The sequence below is a fragment of the Capsicum annuum genome, unplaced genomic scaffold (assembly GCF_002878395.1).
Source record: "Capsicum annuum cultivar UCD-10X-F1 unplaced genomic scaffold, UCD10Xv1.1 ctg2447, whole genome shotgun sequence".
NCBI classification, from domain to species: Eukaryota; Viridiplantae; Streptophyta; class Magnoliopsida; order Solanales; family Solanaceae; genus Capsicum; species Capsicum annuum.
The window spans coordinates 286,067-307,136 of NW_025830638.1; positions in this window are offsets into that span (position 1 = coordinate 286,067).

The window sequence follows — 21,070 nt, forward strand, 5'->3', positions numbered from 1 at the left end:
CCTCAACCTATCCTAAATCACCTTGGCTCAATCCAATGTCTCCTGAAGAAAATCAATACGATAAGGTTTAATCTCGGGGGGTCTCAAACAAACCAATAGGAGAACGACATTGCCTACCATACAAAGCCTCAAATAGTGCCATCTCAATACTCGAATGATAGTTGTTATTATATACGAACTCCACTAGAGCTAACAGCTTCTCCTGCTAGCCCCCAAAATCCATAACACAGGCTCGGCGTATATCCTCAAGATCCTACATAGTCTACTCTGACTGCCCATCCATCTGTGCGTGAAAGGTTGTACTAAAATCAACCTAAGTACCTAAACCCTCCAAAAAATCTTTCCAAAAGATGGAAGTGAATCCAGAACCGCAATCTGAAATGATAGATATAGGCATACCATGAAATTGGACTATCTCCTAAACATAGATACAGCTAACCTTTCGGCACAGAAGGGCATCTAAATATGAATGAAATATGCCACTTGGTTAACCGGTCCATAATGACCTAAATAATATTGAAACTATAAGAGATACAAGGCAAATCACTAAAAAAGTCCATATAATTCACTCCCACTTCCACTCAGGAATGGGCAACCTTTGAATCAATACACCAGGTCTCTGATGGTCGGCCTTCGCCAGCTAACAACATAGGCAATGACCTAAAATGTCTGCCACATCTATCTTCATGCCACTCCACTAGTAATATTGTCTTAAATCTTTATAAATCTTAGTTTTACCCAAGTAAATAGAATATCTGGAATTGTAAACCTCATGCAAAATTGATCAAATTAAGCCATTAACCCTCGAAACTCAAATACGGATATTAAATCTCCAAACATCCTCTTAATCTATGGTAGCCCTCTTGGAATCACCACTATACACCTGATCATGGATGATGCAAAGTCTCTTATCCTCAAACTGATGACTCCAAATCTACTCAAATAGCAAAGACCTCGCCTCAACACTAGCAATAATCCTCCTATGGCTTGAAATATCAAGTCTCACCATCAAGTTGGATAAGGAATTACCCTCTGAGAAACTAGAATACAATCCAAGCTACCTATACTTACTGCCTTTTGACTCAAGGCATTTACCACTACGTTAGACTTGCTCAGGTTATACAAGATAGAGATGTTATAATCCTTAAGTAACTTTATCCATCTACGCTACCTAGAATTCATCTCCCTTGGTTTAAAAGATGTTACAGACTATGATGATCTGTGAAGATCTCATAATGCACACTATAAAGATAATCTTTCAAATCTTAAGAGTAAAAATTACTGTCGCCAACTCCAAATCATGAGTGAGGTAGTTGCGTTTGTGAACCTTTAGTTTTTGTGAAGCATAAGCAATATCATAACCAAGTTGCATCAACACACAACCCAAACAAACACTAGAAACATCACAATACACGATGAATCTCTCACCCTCAATAGGAAGAGCCAAGATAAGAGCTGAAATAAGGAACCTCTTGAGCTTTCCAAAACTTGACTCACACTCCTCGGACCTTCGAAAAAGAACCTCCTTCCAAGTCAATTTGTTCATTGGTTTGACTATAGTAGCAAAACCCTCAACTAACCGTCGATAGTAATCGAACAAACCAATGAAGCTATGAACCTCAGACAGAGATGTAGGCCTATCCCAATCATGAATGGTTTCAATATTCACGGGTTCTACCATAACCCCATCCTTAGACACCATATGCCCAATAAATATCATCAACTCAAGCCGAAAGTCACACTTATAGAATTTGGCAAAAAGCATATGATCTCTTAAAGTTTAGAGCACAATACTTAAATGTTTTGCATACTCCTTTATACTCCTTGAATACACAAAGATGTCATCAATGAACACAATCACAATGAAATCCAAGTAAGTACTAAACACTCATTTCATCAAATCCATAAAGGCGGTTGGGGAGTTAGTCAAAACATCACTAGGAACTTATAATGACCATAACAGGTCCTAAAAGTTGTCTTTGAGATATCCTTAGCCCAAATCCTACCATGCAATGCACTTGTATATGGATCTACATCAAAAAGGCATAGTAGGGGTGAGCACGATCCACTTGTACTTAGTAGGTATAATAGGTTGATTGAGCAAAGTAAAAAATAAGGTATTTAAATATATGTTATAAGCATGTCATCTGCAATCAAAAAATGTTCCAAATGATAGATCACATTGTGTCCATTATCAGTTCTAAATATAGAACATAAACAAACAAATAGGTATGTAAAAGAAATAGATTATATATGAAATGAATAACACAGAGAATCACAACACAAAAGATGCATAATATGTGAAATACAATAATAATGATGGTCATGATGTGATATGATTGATGTTATCATATTACTTCCATATACACATATCAAGCATCAGTGCTTCTATGTAGGACCATGAGAGGTTTGTAACCTGTATACTATCTTAGAACTCAATCATAGTCTCAATATCTATATCCTTTTTTGATCATAGTCTACGATAAAAGGCTTTGTAAAGGTCTCAGATTTCTATTAAAAATAGCATTTTACCAATAGTACCAATGTCTCATTAATGTATTTATGATATATGGATGTAATGATCGCAACCAAATTAGTATAAAGATCTTGAATTCATCCCATATGTATGTACACGTGAGCTTTAGATCTGCTCAATATGTCAGCCATTCATGATTTAGCATAAGTAAGCTACCATTTGAAATAAGTATTCATGTAAGGCATATTAATATCATATAAAACCCTAACTTTGATATTTCTATTATGAAGAAAGAAACCAATGCATCATTGAGACCAATAATATCAAATAAAGCCCCCACATGGGCAACACGTAGCAGATATATTCTCAAATTACCAACAATAATAATATAATACCCTACACGAGCACATGGTAGTAATAATATTATTCCCACGATTGATTACCTATACCCATAGCAGATTTTATATACATATTAATTACTCAGCCTAGTCTGAAGAAAGTTAAGGCATAACATACCTTGCAATATCAAAACCCAAGCCTTAAGTTCTTAAACATAGATTTTTCCTCCTCGAATTGCATCAGAATAAACTAAAATATTCAAATATAGAATCTACGTAGTAAAATAAAGTCAATGATACCCATATTTCCTATGTCAAAGTCGGGGTCAAAGCAGACCCCCAGAATAGATTTTCAAAAAGAATGGGTAAAATTAGAATCTTTTTATAAAAAACTTACCCATGATTAAAGGAATCCATAAGAGAAAACCCAAGTGAAAACGAGTTAAAAAGAAGGCCTAAATTTAAGAAATTACATTAAAGACCTTTCGGTTCAAAAATCCCCAAATTTCGATTTGCACATCAAGATTTAAAAGGGCTTAAAATAATATAATTGAGGTAAAATAATTGAAATAGTGATTTAGAGCTTACTCAAGCTCAAAAATGGAAGAAAATGCATAAAAATCACTCAGCTTGAAGCTCAAAGTCTCAAAAGGGGAAGAAGAATTGAGAAAAGGGATTTTTATATCCTTCCAACCAAGACCGCTTAAGCGGTCATCGCTTAAGTGTGGGTTGACCACTTTAGTGGTCCATACCAAACATAGAAGACCACTAAAAAGGTCCTAACCACTAAAGCAATCAACTATCCATTTTATCAGTAGTCGCCCCAGCTGCTAGTGTTCGCTAAAGCAGCACATGGGCCGCTTAAACGACTACCACATTACCAGGCCTACGACCGCTAAAGCAGATGTACCAGACACCAGATATATCAGCAACTTTGCTAAGTTGTAAAGTTGTTAATCGACCCTTCAGGATTTATTTGGAATCCCGTGAAGATAAATAAAATATGCTACTAGAATAAATTTGATATTTTGGACTCAACAACAAAATTAGATTTTTGAAAAGAGATTGTTTTCACAAAATTGACCCCCAAGACCCAATTTCATTGATCTCTAAATCAAGGATCAAAATGTGATTGAAAAGCTACAAAATTGGACCAACCATGCTACCAACCCAAAATTGATGTTCCAGATTTGCTAGCACAGTCTATTTTGCCATTTGATACACAGAACAACAAATTTCAATGGAAGTCATCTATGAGTACTTTCCAACCACTAAAACCTACAAACTTGCACAAATTATTTTTGAATCATATCAGGAATCATGCCAATCATCCCAACACCCAATAAATAAAACATAACAACCATAGGGAGAGATATATTAGTCAAAACATATAAATAGGGAAGGTTCATAGAATCAATTCCATAGGAAATATGGCAAGAAAATAGATCAACATGGTTATTTAAATAAGTAGTCGACCATTTTTATAGGGGGTGTAAAGTAAAAATTAACAACTTTTAATATAAAGTATAATAAGCTACAAAGATTAAGAGTGTTGTTTTCAATTATTTAATGAGACTGAACTAGGATTGTGTTCCCTATGATTTTATAACTTAGAAAGTAGTAGCGTACTAGTGATCTATCCTGGTGCGTAGCATGTAAAATTGGTAAGAATGGTTCACCTAACTATCTTCCATCCCTATTAAATGAATCACTCAAAATAGGCCTTGATATTTGGGTTTTTGAATCTTGATGTTTACCCTTAGTATTATATTAACTTTATCTATTAGGGACCAAGTCATTAGACGATGGTAAGCAGACCCAAATCTTTGTTGTTAATCTTTTTTCCTATTCTCTACCTATTTTTAATGATAATAAAGAATTAAGGTGAGTTATATTATTTGCAACCATTAAGAAGCAATCAAAAAGAATAAAAAAAACACTACATGTATGAATACTATTCAAGAATCACTAAGTACGTTGACCTACTTCGTTAATTTATCATGTTTTTCACAATCATAATTATGGGATTTAGCTACTCATGTTTGCAAGAACAAAATTCAAATTTATGTTACAAGACATGATCATGAACTTATGAGATGAATAATTGAAATCCTAAATCTTGAGTTATAATATGAAAATCAATAACCAAGAATCGAAGTATGTTATTGCTCAAAAACTAAATAATGTTGAGTTTTTAAGCAGAAAAAAAACAAAACACCATGGTTAGAGTGTTTAACTATAGATAAAAACCTAATGAAAGTATTTACAGACAAGAAAATCATATCTTAAATAAAATAGGATTGCAGTCCCTTCAGTAATCCATAAGTCATACATTGAGAGTACCACTCGTGGCTTATAGATCATGACTCATAGCTTGAAAAAACTAGAGAAAAACCTTTAGGTTCTCTTATGTCATTCCATGATTCATGGTATAGGACTACCACTCATGGTCTGACTCATGGTATTGAGCTCAATTTTCACACTTTCATTCAGCTACTCAAGTCTCAAGTTAGAGGATTCAACCCAACTCAAACTCTGCTTCTTGAGCCCCCACAAGGCTTTGTGCTCAAGCTCTACCGGTAAATGACTTACCTATCCAAACTCAAGCTAACAGAAGGACATACCTATTGATGTATTTTAGGAAGTCCAATATGCCCATAGAGCGTCTAACTTTCGTACCAATCAATCCTATTTTTATTCATAATCTTTGTAGGGATAGTCTTTATCTCCTAATTAGAGACCTATGTCTGCTTACTTGTCTGTGGATGATAAGGTGTTCCCACATTGTGATTTACACCATACTTATCAAGAAAGGAACTAAACAATTATTATGAAAGTGAAAGCTTCCATCATTGATTACAACTCTCGATGTACCAAATCTGGAAAAGATATTTTGCCTCAAGAATGTTGTGATGCTCTATACCTCATTTTTGGGAAGCACAACTACCTATACCCGTTTACAAATATAATCAATATGAACAACTGTATACTTCAACCAATGCAAAATATAAAATAAACCTGTAAAATTAATAACTCATTTGTCCAATAGCTCTACCTCAAGAACTAGAGTTAAAGAGAACTCATGTTTTCTTGAAATTCCACTATGCCTTTAACATTGAGTACATTCCCTTTCATAATTATATGACCTAATAAATAGTAGGAATAATTCCTACATTGTAAGATTTTGTGCTCTTTCCCTATGCCACTATGATGACATGCAATAAGGGATGAGTGACAAGCCTCTAGAATGCTCACCATCTCTTCCTCAAGAATACACCTCCAAATCAAGTTGTCAACATAGACTCAGAATAAATATAACTCATCCCGAAGAGCATACTTATATTGTATCACGACCCAAACTAGGGCCTAGCTATGACGGGCATCTCCAATCTACCGTAGACCAAAGATAACCCCTAAACCTAAACAAATACCATACACCACCCAGCATTGGCTAAATTCCAATATATAACAAGATAGCACAAGGTAAGTTACAAGAATAATAGATATATATATAACCAATAACTGACAACCGACAAAACATATCCAACCAACATCACCCAAGTCCACAGTAATACAGCAAAGCCTCTGTGCAAGGAAACCAAAAACCAGTCTTTGTCTACACATGTCCCCAACTCAGGCAATGACAATGATAATGTTGATGATAATGAAAACTATAAAGTCTAAGAATGGAAAACTGATGAAATGCCTAAGCCTTTCAGAGAATGGAAGCTCACCACTTCACTACAATAAATCAATAAACCAAGCTAATCCACATAAATCTGCACAGGAAAAGTAAAGTTATCTTCGATGCATACATCGCGTGGGGATACAGCATACAGAGATGGTTAGTGGGTTGAGCACTAACATGTAACTCAAGAATAATGATAACATAATGCCGTGATTTAAACTTCAAAATTATTCAAATCAAATGTACATAATCAAAACATATACAAATATATATATATATATATATATATATATATATAAATATATCACATACTGAGATAGGGAACAAGGCTTAACATGCACTTTAAAACTTTAGCCTTGATTTGTGTAGCTTAATCGACATAGCATAAGAAGGAACCCACGGGCTATACGGATCCAGCTCTTCTGTAGCTAGAAGTGCCCCAGTGCATATAGTTGCACGAACCAGAGGATATACATATACACCAAAGGGGACTCAAACAACCTAGCATACCAAGGTGACATAATCACCCAATCATGTAACATAGTATGGGGGACTTGAACCTTCCATTCATATAATAAGGAGGACTCAAACCACCCGATCATTTAGACCCCCGCATTGGCAATTGCGGTTTCTAGTATTGGTTCTTCTCTACTTTCATAACTCATCTACACAATCCTCCTTTAAGCCACATTAAAACATTTATCATATAATTCCATTAATTGAACAACATTACACAATAAGGCATACATTATTGGTATTTTGATACCAACTATACTTGCAAGGTAATAAGAAAATGCAAAACCAAGTATCATCACTTGGAGGAATTCACAGCCCCCTTAGTTCAATTATACTTTAGCTTGGGGAATTACATAACCCCTTAAGGTTCAATTCGAAACCATTATGTTTCATTGACTTTTCACATTATATAATAGTTAAAGAGTAGTTCAATATGCATACTTTTCATATTCAAAACCAATTTCACAATGTGGGGTTGAGGCCATTACCACTTCAAAAGTCATAAGTTGGAGGACATCACAATCCCATCATTAATTCTCCGTACCCATGCATCCCACAAGTTCAAAACCAAAGTTAAAGCACGAACAGTCATGTGTAAACCATGATAAACATTGTTCAACAACAAACATTTAAACCCTCAACCCATGTTTAAAATCCATCATCAGTACCATATGAACAACACTTTAAATCATATGTTTTTAACAAATTAGTAATTAAGGAAGAGTAACATGCATGAGATACTAATTTTATTGAGACAATTTAACTCTTGAGCCCTTGATTGACCAACTTCTTAGAAACCCTAAGTATCTTCTTTAAGGGGATAGGGAGAGAATCAAAAGAGTCTTTGATATGTAAAAGTATAGAAAAATATGCCCCAAAGGTGTTTTTATGGACGTGGAGTCTAGGTGGTTAAAGTATGAAATATCCAAAGTGCCCTTAACTAAAAATCTAGAAAAGTATCGCCAGTGACTACAGGTCACACGACGACTCGTAACAATACCTTATGATTCATAATCAAGACAGCATCAGGGGGAATCCATACTGTTGACCCTATGACTTATATCATACGACTTCTATCATGACCCTATGACTTGTAGGGTCCAAATCTTATCCAAGACAACACCACTTGGGCCTAAAACTGATCATAAAATGATTTACACTAAACAACTCATAACGAGTCCTCACGACTCATAGTGAGCCACTCATACTCAAAGAAGAACTTAGACACAGACATACTGTTTAGGCTATGATTGGGTCCCTAGGACCTGTTGAGCTCCTTACGACTCATAAGAAGGATTCGTAGTAAGGGTAGTGAGGATAAAATTTTAGAAATTTTCAAGGACCAAAATCTGAGGTATTACACATTGTAAATGAAATTTATCCATTGATGAAAGTTAATATCCTCCATTATCACATGACTAACTAAGAAATTAGCATAATCAACAAATCAGGGGATCAAATCATGATATCCAACTAATTCTTGCTAATAAAAAAAGTCATCATTTATTGTAAGTTTATTCTTTAACATAGCCTCTTCCTTATTTTGAGCCCTTCTGTCCCTTAACCTTAACAGAAATAACCAACTAATCAACCTTGGCTTTAGTTCTTTTACACTATAAGGTAACTCAGAGTTGCAGGGAGAATATGTACAATGACCTTTGTTCCATGAAAGTAATCCCAAAACTTCTAGAAAGCAAACATCAAAAATAGAAACTCTTGTTCTATAACACTTTAATTTTTATATACTAGATTAATTGGCTTGCTAGAATAATAGATGAGATAAGGAATCTTTTCAATTCTATGGCCCAGGACTTCTCCTAGCACCATGCCACTAGCATCACACATAACCTCAAATGGCAAGGACCAAACCAAAACAACAATAATAGGGGTTGAATTCAATTTCTACTTAAGTCACTCTAATTTCTTTTAACAAGCATCATCGAACACAAATTTCATCTCCTTCTCAAGAAACATGCTAAAAGGGTGTGCAATTTTACAGAAATTCTTGATAAATCTGCAATAGAAATGAGTATGCTCCAAAAAACTATGAATACCCTCCACAAAAATCAATGGAGTAAATTTCAAAATTACCTCAATATTCACCCTATAAACTTTTATCCCTTTTTTAAGAGATTTGGGGTCAAGCATTATACCTTTCTTCACCATAAAGTGAAATATTTCTCAATTTAGCACAAGGTTTTACTCATTATATCTATTTACCATATTGCCTAAATGGCCTAATATTCCTTAAATAAATCACCCGCTTTAAGAAATAATCAACGAACAGCTCAATAGTTTTCTCTACCATATCAGAGAATATAGACATAAGTAGGCATATGGAATAACCCAAATAACATATATTTGAATGCAAAAGTCACTTATGGACAAGTGAAAGTGGTATCATCTTAGTCATCCAAAGAAATAGAGATTTAATTATACTCCAAATAACCATCAAGAAAATAATACCACCTTCTACCAGCAAAAATGTCTAATATCTAATCCATAAAAAGCATTAGGAAATGGTCATTTTGAGTCCACACATTGAGCTTTCTATAGTCCATGAACACCCGCTACTCAGTGATAACCTCAATGGAATTATCTCAATTTTATGATTTAAAACCATAGTGATACCACCCTTCTTCATCAAATATTAAACAGGGCTCACCTATTTACCTTCTAAAATTGGATAAACCACGCCTACTTCTAGATATTGGATGATCTCCTTCCTTACTACATCTTGCATAGGTCGATTCAACCTATATTGATGCTTAATACTCAAAACATAATATAGATCAAGTTGGATATTTTGTCAGAAAATACTAAGAGGGATCTTGATGATGATGATAATAGGCCACCTAATTTCCCTCTTGAACTTTCTGAATATATATATATATCACTCAAGTAAATTTGTTGCGATAATAAATATAAAAGTGATATTTTCCCCCAATAATGCATATCTAAGATGAGAGGGAGTAGCTTTAAGGTTCAATCTTAAAGGCTTTTTGATAGAATCTCATTATTCATCAAGTCAAGATCTATCTTTTTGGGTGCATAAGATAATACCCATTCCAGCAATTGCATTTTCCATCTTCTCAAAATCCTCATAGTCATCCTCATCAAATAATATGAGGATTGTCGCTGATGTCTCGATAGAAAATCTATCTTCACCAGGCACACCATCATTAATAACATTAATGACATAAATAACACTCATATCTCTTAGTTGCTTCATTGATAGGCACACATTGAGTACCACTTCTTTATCATTCAATTAAAACTTTAACTCATCACTTTCTACATAAACAAGTGTCCTTTTAATAGCTAAGAATAATCATCCAAAGATGTTGGGAACCTCAAAGTCAGTGTCGTGGTCTAAAGTCATAAAATCAATAGGAAAATAAAGGTCTCAACCTTCACTAACACTTTATACAGTATTCCCATAGGACGCTTAACAATGTAATCTACCATAAGTAGTTACATAGTCATTAGTTTTAGAGCCCTTAATCCCAACAGTTTGAATACAATAAGAGGCATGACTTATTCTTGCACCAAGACAATAACACCTTAAGAAAATTGTATGCCCTAATAGTTTAAGGAATGGTGAAAACACTAGGATCCTTTTTTTATACACACAAGAAAAAGCAACACTTGTAATACAATGATGGAATTTATTAGTTTGTTCAAATCTCACAGTTCTTTTTTTGGAACAAAACCTTTCATAAACTTTACATAACCTTGAATTTTCTCAACTACTTCTACTAATGGGATATCCACAGATAATTATTTTAACATAGATATAAATTTATGGAATTTATCATCTCTCACCTTCTTCTTCAAGCATTATGGAATGAGAGGAAGAGTTCTAGGAATGGGAGTCAATATCTTTAGGACCTCTTTCTCCTTTTTCTTATCAGCACTAGTATCTTTTACAGTAATTAGAGAATTTTTAATATATATTTGATCCTCATCAAAATTAATTAGCTCATCAATATTAGTCAAATTTTTCCACTCTAAAAATTTGCTCTACAGGAACTTCATCATTATTAACAACAACTGTCTTAGGTTTCTCATTCATCTACTTTTCACTTTTAGTAGTGAATTTCATAAAATTATTATTATATATTGGTTTTGACACAATATCACTAGCCAAAGTACCACTTTTTTCTTTGATTCAAAGATGCAAAAATCTATACTATTTGTTGCTCTAACCGCTTAATGGCATTGGAATGAGAGTAAACCAACTAGGTCACATTAGAAATATTACTATGAATCTCTTATATGCTAACATCAATGGATTCTACCTATTTTAGAACCTTGTCCACCATATCCTCCGTTCTAAAAAATCTATCTCACCTTGATCTATACCCTTTAGAGGAGCATAGAGACCATTTTCATAATTTTTGTAACCATATTTATTTCTCCGGTTTCCTTGATCTCTATCTCTACTTTTATCTCTATATCCATACTAATCATAGTTGTTGTCCTTATAATAGTTTAGATCTAGATTCCTTTGACCTTGTTGCCAAGAGTGTTGGTTATACCCTTAGATGTTTGCTCAAAACCCTAACCCATCCCCATCTGATTATTTTAAAATTTTGACTCCTTTTCAGAATTAGAATCATAATCATCATACCTACGTTTTATACCTTATGAACTAGTTTCATTTACCTTTTTAAAACCGACCCCATCAAATGCTTCATAATCAATCTATGTGTGTCTTCGGGTAAGCCATATCTTGATCATGCTCTTATTCTCTTCAGCATTATTAAGCCAATATTTCTTTAGAGTAATTACCAAAAAAAACCTCAGTCAATCATGTGTTCCAAGATCTATTAGCTTTTATCAATCAATTCAATATCCTGATTGTATCTAATAAGTGTATGAAATCAAAAATCCTCCAACTATAGTGTGAGATACCACCTTAGTTTTAATATCCAATGACCTATAAAATGTCTTTTAAAGACTCTTATCAACTAGCTTAAGGTTTATGCATTGCTTCAACTTCTTATTGAACCTCAGTCAAGCTATATATAAAGCTTCTCAAAGTTGATACCTGAAGTGATTAATTATATCTCTCAACTTCAATATAATGTAAGGTGGGAATAATCTCTCTAGAAAAGCCACGTTCAACTTTCTCCAGTTAGTAATACGATCATTGGGTACTTTCATTAGCCAAATAATTATTTGTCAAGATAAAGAGAATGGAAACATCCTAACTGTGAGGGCATCTTGACTAATACATGGCAACTTACAAGATTGGTAAATTGCCAAGAAATTCATTAAGTATAGATTGAGAGTATCTCCAAAAGTTCCTCCAAACAATCTTTTCATATTTAGTAGTTGTATCATAGTATGGGTGATGTCAAATTGGGCACCAGGAGCAAGTAAAAATGGTACTGTGGTACTTGTAGTACCTATTTTAACAAAATTAACTTCCCTCTCATCTTTTAGATCATTATACCAAACAACTGGCCTTTGATTATGGCCCCTAGGCCTTTAGTTTCTATGAGCATTAGCAGCAACCGTCACAGCTTCATGATTCTCAAGATCTTTAGCCTTCACAACTAGTCAGGATGTTTTACCTTATTAGGAAGCCTTATCTTAAATGTTAATATCTTGAGTGTTTATGTTTCTAAGAGTACCCTCAAACTCATGGTCAATGTAAATCAATGGTTGTCTTCACTCTAGGAACTATGCATAAACTAACACATACACTAGAAGAAACAAAAACAACAAACAAAAGTAAAGTTATGAAATAGGGACTATAAGTCAAATAAATGCAATTGAACTTACTCTTAAACCATATTCCTTAGTGATAGCTCTAAAATTTACTGTCACTCAATTAGAACTCTCAATGAATAATAACATGGTAGTTGATAAAATATAAAAATCTAACTAGGTTGGGGTCAATCCTACACTAAATATGACAAAAAATTAGGTTAATGAAATTATTTAAACTAATAGTCGATTATTTACAGATGGGGGAATAAAAAGTAACAAGTAACAGCTTTTAGTATTAAGTGAAATGAGTAACAAAGTATTAAGAGCGTTGTTTTTTATCAATTAGTAAGAATAGACTAGGATTGTATTCCCCATATCTTCATAACTTAGTAAGCATAGCATACTAGTGATCTATCTTGGTGGGTTGCATGCAAGAACGGTCAGATTGGTTCACCTAATCAGCTTTCAACCCTAATTAGATGAGTATCACTCTAAATATGTCTCTGTATTTAAGCAGTTTGAATCATAACCCTTACCCTTAGTGTCAAATTAACTTTTCCTAGTAATGCTCAAATCATTAAATGAGAGTTAGCAACTTTAAATCTCTATTATAAATTTCTTTTCCTACTCTTTACCTCTTTTATCAAGATAATAAATATTTAAGGTGAGTTCTAACATTTGCAACAATTAAAAAGCAATCAATATGAAGAGAAGAATACCACATGCATGAACACCATTTCAGAATCACTAAGTACTTTAACCTACTTTATTAATTCGCCATGGTTCCCACAACACTAGTGATGATATTTAGCTACTCATGTTTGCAAGAAAAAAAATTAAAATATATGATACAAAATATGATCATGAACTTACGACATAAATAATATAAATCTTGAATCTTGAATTATGAGAAAAAAATCAATAACCAAGAATCAAAGCATGTCATTGCTAAAAAACCGAATAATGTTATATTTCTAAGAAAAAAATGTAATTATATGGTAAGAGTGTATAATTATAAATAAAAACCTAAGGAAAGTATTTATAGATGAAACACATTTTTCTTAAACCAAAAGAATTGTAGTCCCATCAGCAATCCACGAGTTTTAGTTTGAGACTATGACTCATGGTTTGTGGATGAAGACTCCATCTTGCAAATATCACTAAAAAATATTTAGGTTCTCATATTTTATTCCACATTTTTGGTCTAGGATTGTGACTCGTGATCTTCAGCTTAATTTGAGAACTTTCAGATATGTAAAGTACATATTTTTGAATAACTCGTGGTTTCACTTCATGAGTCATTGTTTGTCTTGTGAAAACTAGCTACATACATATATTTAGATATCATCTATGGACAACAGTACGACTCAAACTCTTAGTTCACTAGACATTAAATAAGTTATGGTATTAACTTGAGTTTTGCACTTTCTTTGATCACCTTCCTTGCATCTCAATATAACTCATACTCTACTTTATTAGTTGTGGAGAGTATTTCACAATATCAAACTTAGAAATATGTAGCACATTTTTTCACTTTTTCTTCTAGAATCTATTTTCCTGCACAAACACATAAAAGCACATCATATCTACTAAACCATACTCAAAAACATAAAAAATTTCCATCTTTTAAGCATCAAAAATTTCATAAAATCACATACATTAGGCCCCAAATATCATAGATCTTATTTTGCAGTAGGTCCACTGCAAAGTGCTACCCATATCTCTGTCTTTGCAGGCCACTAGGTAAAGCGGCTCCCTAGGGCATGTTTTGGCTAAAAATTTAACACTTCGCTCACTTAAGGGCATTTTTATTCTACCACTTTTAGATACTCATTATGAAAATTTTAAAACCCTTTTATTAGTTAAAATACTTTAAAAACTTATGATACTTATTTCTATCCTCCCACCCTAACCTAGAACTAAAGGGTTATAAAAGAAAACTATGCTTAAGACTCAAGAAAAAATGATCTCCCAGGCGTCTTCTTTATGTTCTACCATCCAACATTAGCTAAGGTATGTAAGAATAACCTTCACATATGGGAAAACCTTTTTATTTCCCCCAAATACATTTCTTATTAATCCTAGTATCTTATTTGAAAATTTTAGGGCATGTTTAGATTTTCTTCATTATTGATAAAATTCAGGAACTTCCATGAAAATGATTGATTTTAGAATGTGCCCTACTTCATGAATTTTTAAGAGTTTACTTTATGAAGTTTACATGTTTATGGAAAAATATATTTTTTCTTGAAACACTCAACTCAATAAATTTCTTATGATTTTGAGTTAAAGGTACAGTAGCATGAAATAAGAACTAATGTTTTTAGCATAAGGCTTCACTAGCACTTGCTCATAATTATGATTTTGAGCAAGGCTCCACAACAAGTTATAATAACTTTGTTTGGGCATATATTATTTTGATAAATACATATATATATATATATATATTAGTTACTGAGAAGATTATTAGTTACTAAGAAGATATAAGTTCTAATAATAAACTCCTAAAACTATGTGTGCTAGCATAGGATAGGATCATATATTAGTTTGTAAAAATCTTTTTTAATACCTGGTAAGCTCTCATAATGGATCCACAGAAATAGAACACCTTATGCCCTAGTAAGGTATAGGAAAACCTTCTAATCGAGCAACAATTGGATATTATGAGTTCATATGATGTATATTAATTTTAATAAACTCCCTAGCAAATAACTTGTGCAAGAAAGATAACTTTAGCACAAGGCCAAATTACTTTGAAAATCCTTAGAAATTTGAGATACAATATATTTTTTACTTTAGATATTTAATTATTTTATGACTGATTCTTTCTATTTTACTTGTAATTGTAATACCCCAAACTTTTCTTAATTCTAATTTTATCTCTATAAGATTGAGGAATGACTTTCAAGGTTAGTAATGTTTAAATCATATAGAATTCTCTTAATTTTGACTTTTTATCGTGTGGAAAATTGAATTATCTTTCCAACAATGTAAGATTTGTCAAAATCCAACAACCGAACTTAAAGTTATGGCTAATTGAAGTTCTTGTCATAAAGCATCGTCATTCAAACTCTTAGTGCATTGCAGAGAGTGGTAATATCCCAATTGTTAGTTTCTAGTAGCCAAGTGCGATTGTGGTGCATCGCACTAAAGTTTCAGGTCCCAACCAGTGGGACAACAAGATGACTCCACATCACGGTGACCATCAGATTCTCAATCATCAATTTCCAGTGAGCCACTGCGATAGTGGCGCATAGCAGTGGCCCATAAAATCGGGCTCCTAGTTATATTTTTTCAATTTCGTTCAGAAGTTAAAAAGGGTATTTTGGACTTTATCCAAGCCACTTAAATCATCCAAACACCTGATTTAAGGTAATTACAAGTATCATATACCATTTTTCTCAAAATCTCTCAACCAAAAACCCTAATTCATCAAACTTCTCCTCCAAGAAACTTAAGATTTCTCCATCAATTCTCCAAATTGAGTCAAGATTTCAAGTTCTTAATGCAAGAATTCCAAGAACCCTCATTCAAGAGTTCCAATAACATCTCGTAAGAAAGTTATTTATCCAGGTTTATCAATAAAAGGTATGTGGGGTTTGAATAAGAACAATCCTTGCATTGTTGTGCCCAAAAACTTCTTTTAAGATATAAATTTATGAATTTTACTATGATTTCCATGAACATCAATTTAGGGTTTATACCAATTACCATTATTTGTAAGATTATGGTATTTCCTATGGTTTACATGATTTTATTTATATTTTCATGCCTATTTCCAAATTTTTTAGATTTTAAGATGATTATGAATGTTTTGTTATCAAAGCATGAATTTTGAGATGTTGAAATCATGAGATTCATATTATGAGTTATTTTTTTCAATATCTTGATTGAGATGATTATAAGATTTTTAAGATGATGGTTGAGTATGATGTTTAAATATGATTTTTAATGCATTAAAGCTTTACATTTTGAGTCATAAGTACCAGTGATGAGTCTTAACTTGAGATTGAACTATGAGCCACTAAGCCCTACTTGAGAATTGCAATTTTATGAACTTCTGTGCTATAAGCACCTATGATTTAAGTACTTTGAGATTATTAAGAAATATTTGACCTTTTTGGTCCTAATAGAGCTGGATTCCACATTGATATTCCATTAAAGCAAATAGTAATACATTTTGGTCTTCAGTATAAACCCTTGAGTTATTTGAGGTGGATTTTATAAGAGTTCTAAAATAAGTATGGGAGTAGTATTTAGCACCGAGTTGGGTATGATTTTAAGGTCTCATACCACAAAACTACGTGCCATCGTAGGACTGAGATTTATAGGCCCAAGGTCGAGATAGTGATCACTGAGTTCAGGTTATACTCCCTGGCAAGAGTATGATGCCTCTCCCCAATGTGAGGTTTCTTCCTTATAAGGACAAGACGTCGAACTCCATGTAGCTCACATGATTTTTGTCGGTTAGAAGAAAATCCCTAGTGTCCAAAGTTATGTAATTCCAAGATTCACAGAGTTCCCAAGTATTAAAGTTTCAAAGAGTTCTGAGTCCTTGAGTTTCAAAGAAGTTTTACTCTTCATAAGATAAAAGTATGAGTCTGAAAGCATTGTTTAAAGTTCATTTAGCCTTCAAGTTTTGAGAATAAGAGGAGAGTGGAGATTTTATAAGTAAATAGACTAACTTACGATAGTTGTACTTTATGCTTCATTATACATGATTTATAAGATTTAGATTTCAGCTTTAACTTAAGCTATGAGAGTCATTTATATCAGCATATAGATTTTCTAAAAAGATTGATGATAATATTTATTTAAATGCATACACCCCCATATACTTAGTACATTCCCAAGAGTTGATCCACATATATGTCTATGTGCTACATTATCTCATAACGTAGGTACAAGTTGTAGTATGTGCAGTCAAAATCAGATAGTTGCAGATTCCAGCTAGTAGATAATGAGTCCTCCTATTTCCGAGACTTCAGTTAGATTCACTATTATTCTTTACTCTCTTATTCTTATGTAATGATTAGTGATAGTTGGGGTCGCGTCTTTGCTATCTATAGTCAGTATTAGTAGAGGCTTCATAGACTGCCAGTAGAGTTAATGTATTTAGTTTTTGTTTTTGTAGTAAAAGTATAGTTATAATCCTGTTAATTCAATTTTGTGTTGATTGGATTCAGAAAAGAGTTATCTTTCACGAATATTATACAAATTGATACATTCTATTCAGTTTTTTATGAGTTTTCCAAAAGAAATGTTAGCTTGGGATCACTTGTGACCCTAAGCACCGTGTGATGTCTCGGGACCCATTTTTGAGGTGTTACAAACTTGGTATCAAAGCATATAGTTCAAGTGTCCTAGGAAGTCTATGAAGTCGTGTCTAGTAGAGTCTTGCGGAATGGTATAGATATGTATGTACTTTTCTTAGAGAGGTTACGAGGCATTTAGAAAATGTTTCCATTCTTTCAAGTCTCAGATCGTGCTATAGAAAGATTCTTTAAGAAACTTATATAGATTCTCATCTTACTATATTCAGGCTATCTCTGCCTTATTTTCAAGATATCAGAGACAGTCAAGCTTAAATCTTAACAGATAGTACCTTCTCAGACAGTCTCCACAGATAGTTATAAGATTGTAAGCGAGCTAGAAAGTATCCCATCAGTGCTTTTGAGTTTTGAAGATTGAAATGTTTTATTCATGTTCATGAAAGTCATGCACTAAGCCCAAGTCAGAGGTGCTTTCAGATTCCTCCTTAGAATCCATATATAAATTTGTACTTCCCTATCCTTACATTATTCTTAAGATAATATGATCAGCAAATTTCAGTTCCTCCCCTGATAATCCTCTCAGACTTGCTAGCAAGAAGTTTTAGAAGTCTCATAAAGCGACTAGAGAGGGGCCTTCTAGTGTGTTATAAGCCCCTCAAGTTTAAAGTTATGTCCTTATTCTTATGATTCATTCAGTTAAGACAGATTAAGGTGTGTATTCTTATATCATTGAATATTGTGTGTCAAGTTTCCATCTCTTGTAATCTTTTTATTATTGTGTTGTTGAAATTCAAAGTCTAGTGAAGTCGTGTGAGGCCTATTTTGATTCACTAGCAACTTGTTGTTCTTGTGTTAGTTGGAACTAGGAGTTTAGAGGTGTATTGGCAAGAGGGGTGGTAAGTGAAATTTATTGAATATATGTATAGACGAATCTTTTTTCATGTGATTAAGTTAGTAATGAAGTGATATATCCTTGGGGGTTAGCTTAGTAGAAGGTAGAGAAAGAGTTATTAGTTGAGGTGAATTATTATTTTCTTGAAGTATGAAAAGAGTTGTTAACGGAGTTCGTTGTTCTAGAAAAATATATGTTATTGAGCTTTGTTAATTTAGGATTCCCTTAGATTGCAAGGAGTTTAGTTGAAACTTTTAGATCTTTGAAAGAAGTTTAGGTGTATAGATAGGTATATAGTAATGATTTGTGGATGGAGGATGTGTTAGTGGATTGTTGTAACACCCCAATTATCTAAACCGGAATACTACAAGGTGCTCATAAACTCAAAGGACCACAAGCTAACCCATGACTGATATCTATACCTGTACACTACATAATATAACATGAAAATATAGAAACATATTCTAAAAGGGCATAAGGTTAAAATATAAATAAAAACATCTGATAAGAATAATGTCCGAAAATGGTATAATAATACCAAAACAAATCTGAAGTAACTGTCTGACATGCTATAGTCTGGAAAGCCTCTAACTGTCTGAATAAGGAGTTGATGGAACATGTCTCCAACTAACTCCATCTAGAAAAACTGAATTGAAATAATAAATAAAGAAATAATCATATCATCTTTGAATGAGAAGGACTCACGGCAAACTCTGAATACTGGAATGCTACTGTTGATCTAGAGCTCGTGCCTCTAAACCTATGGTGTAACATAAGAGAAAGTACCATAGCACAAATGCGTCAGTATGTCTGAATGTACTGAGTATACGAGTGAGGTAGGCTAAATGCAAAGGGTTATATGCATGAACAATGCTGACTAATATGAATGTAAGAATACATACATGCATACATAACTGTAACTAAACTCATGGAGATACTGACTGCTGATTCTGAATACTGAAAACATGAGTGTCCTAATATTGAGATACTGAATAAATAAATGACTATTTCTGATAGTTCGAATTATGAAGAACTAGTTTGGTTGACTGTGTCTGACAGTCTTGAAGCTAAATACTGATATAATGAATTCTGATAACTGATGTAACTGATACATGAGTTCAGAGAACTGATATAACTGAAATAACTGTGATGATCAGCCTAACCGATGTAACTGATACTGAGCGACTATATTTGACAGTCTTAGTTCTGATAGAACTATCTGAGTTCCGTTCTATATGGAGTAACTGACATTGAGATAGTCCTATCTAGCGGGTGATCTTTAAATCTAATAATTCTGATACTGTTTAACTATAGTTCAGATCAGTCCTATCTAATGGGTGATCTAGAAGTCTATTTATAATGATGAGGATTTACTATCTTTAACAGTACTGAATCTGTACTACTGAACTGAAATGACTGTATCTAACAGTCCTGAATCTGTAACTAAAAACTATGGGATATATTCATCTAATCGACATACCCCATGCTAAGCTGACTGGGGTCCGATCTCTGCCCTGACTGGAGGGTGTCAGCACCACGCCACCAGTAAAGACAATTGTTGTGGAGTCAGACCTAATCTAGCGGGTGACTCTTAGGATTAGTCCTATACATATAAATGTGCTAACGGGTGACCCCTGAGTATGTCAGTCCAATTTAACGGATGACATCTCATACCTATGCTGGCTACGTAGTTCTGGAACATAGGGATTGCTCCTAAGGATCTCAGTCCTAATCTAGTGGGTGAGTCCCCATCCCTAGGCTCACTCGATGCTGAATCCTACTCCCATCTAAAAGACAGTAAACTGAATAACTGGGCAGAACTGAATAACTGAACCGAAATGATTAGTTGAACTGATACTAGTGGTATTGTTTAGTAGAACTAAACTAAGTTTACTGATTTCCCTTAACTGAAGGAATGTATTGAGTTTTGAGGACTAACTGAGAGTATCGAAATTACTAAGATCGCTAGGAATACTATTATTATTGAGATCAATGAGATTACTGAGTACTGAGGTTACTGAACTACTGAGACTGTGGAGATTTTTGAGTTTTCTTAAGTCACATGACTAACTGAATTCTATAGACCATGGCTTGACTGAGAGTATCATGATAACATGACATGGTGCTAGGCACACAGCTATATTATTTCGGGTACGAATACCCTGA